We start from the raw sequence: 2,503 nt of genomic DNA, 5'->3' as shown, positions 1-2,503 counted from the left end.
AGCATAATAATTAATAATCTCACTTTCAGGAAACTTTTTTTTTTTTCCGGTACGCAGGCCTCTCACTGTTGTGGCCTCTCCAGTTGCGGAGCACCGGCTCTGGACGCGCAGGCTCAGCGGCCATGGCTCACGGGCCCAGCCGCTCCGCGGCATGTGAGATCTTCCCGGACCGGGGCACGAACCCGCGTCCCCTGCATCGGCAGGCGGACTCTCAACCACTGCGCCACCAGGGAGGCCCCAGGAAACTTTTTTTTTTAAGAGAGAGAAGAAATAAAAGGAAAACCTCAAGGCTCTGGCAAGAGGCCAAAGCATTTCTCTGCTCAAATTGCATCAAACAAACCTTTTTTGTATGATTCGTATCTGACTGTGGGCTATGTCTCACTACACCTTTTTTTTATTTCTATACAAACTTAGGGGGGAAAGTGACTTTATTAAATTAAAATGGGGGTCATATACCTAGATTTTAATTTTCTACGTTAGCATTTATGTAAGTTTCCTGTGGCCACCGTAACAGGTTACCACAAACTGGGTGGCTTAAAACAACATAAGTTAATTCTCCTACTGGTCAGGCCAGAAATCCGCAGTCAAGGTATTAGCAGGGTTGGTTCCTTCTGGAGACTGAGGGAGAACTATTCCACGCCGGCCCCCCTCCCCCCACTGCCCCCACCCCTCCACCCGTGTCTGGTGGAAGCCAGCAATCCTTGGGTTCCTGGGCTTACAGGTGCATCACTCATCCATGCCTCCTTGTCTTGTGACAGTCTCTGTCTCATGTGTCTAAACACCTCCCCCCCTTTTTCCATTCTTTTCTCCAGGCTTACTGATATATAATTGACATATAACATTGTTTAAGGTATACAATGCAATGATTTGATACTCCTATATATCGAGAAATAATTAAAATAAGGTTAGTGAACACGTCTGTCACCTCATATAGTTATCTTGTGTGTGTATATGAGTGTATGTGTGGTGAGAACTTTTAAGATCTTAGCTACTTTCTAATAGTACGGTATTGTTAACTGTAGTTATCATGAACTTGTAACTGGAAGTTTGTACCATTTGACCACCTTCACCCATTCCCCACCCCACCCCCTACCCTTAGGGACCACCAATCAACTCTGAGTTGCTTTTTTTAGATTTCACACATGAGATCCTACTGAATTTGTCTTTCTCTTTTTTCCGTTAGTATAATGCCCTCAGGGTCCATCCATGTTGTTCCAAATTGCAAGATCTCTTTCTTTTTTATGGTTGAATAATATTCCATTGTATATTTATTTTTTCTTTATCCATTCATCCAGTGACACTTAGGTTGTTTCCATGTCTTGATTACTGTAAATAATGCTACGATGAACATGGAGGTGAAAATATCTCTTCAAGATAATGATCTTATTTCCTTTGGATATGTACCCAGAAGTCAAATTTCCCTCTTCATATAAGGACACTAGGCAGTGGCTTAAGGCTCACCCAAATCCAGTATGACCATCCTAACTTGATTACGTCTGCAAAGACCCTATATCCAAATAAGGTCACATTCACAGGTATTGGGGTTAGAACTTGAACAATATCTTTGAAGCACAATTCAACCCACAACAGCATTTTACTTCTATTCCAAGAAAAAAAATCAAGTTTGATTCCCATGTATCTTTTGTTTCCATGACATGCTGCAGCACAAAAACCATGCTGCAGAAACTAAGCATATCCAAGTTTGACCTGAATAACTGAACTGTATTTCTAGGTGAAGTTTTGAAAAGGCTTCCCAAAATTCTGAGGTGGATCCCTAGTTTCATCAAATATGTAACCAAGAGAAATAAGACTGATTTAAAAGATACCTACCAGCTCCAAATTTAAAATTGCAAGGCAGAAGTCCTAAACATAAAAGCCCTCAGGAATGTAGTTATATTATCCCAATGCCTTTTTTAGTTTAATATCAAGATTGAGGGACCTTCCCTTGTGGTCCAGTGGTTAAGACTCCACACTCCCAATGCAGGGGGCCCAGGTTCGATCCCTGGTCGGCGAACTATGATCCCACATACCGCAACTAAGCCCGCATGCCGCAACTTCTGAGCCCATGCGCTCTAGTTGCCTGAGTACTGCAACTAGAGAAGCCTGCGAGCCGCATCCAGAGAGCCTGTGCAGCGCAAGGAAGACCGAAAACAGAATTAATTAATTAATTAATTTAAACAATATTCCTTAAAAAAAAATGATTGAGTCTGTTATGTGGAGGCATCAAAATGAATTTGTCTTGCTTGGAGTCTGTATGTATGAATATACACTCAAACATACCTAATACAATTTCAAAGTTTTATAGACCAGCAGAATTTATGTCTTATAGCAATTCAGTATCCAAAAACATACAGGTTGACGTGGAAAAAGTCTATTAACCAGAACCAGATTAAGACTTTGATACTAAAGAGACTAGGGACCCAACCCGTAAGTCACTCCAAATAGTATCAACACTAGACCATAAATAAGCATAACAAGACACAAAATTCTAATTTTTCCCCTA

This window comes from Stenella coeruleoalba (genome assembly GCF_951394435.1).
Source record: "Stenella coeruleoalba genome assembly, chromosome: 15".
Taxonomy (NCBI): Eukaryota; Metazoa; Chordata; class Mammalia; order Artiodactyla; family Delphinidae; genus Stenella; species Stenella coeruleoalba.
The sequence above is the reverse complement of the archived record's forward strand: the minus strand, read 5'-3'. Positions refer to the sequence as shown.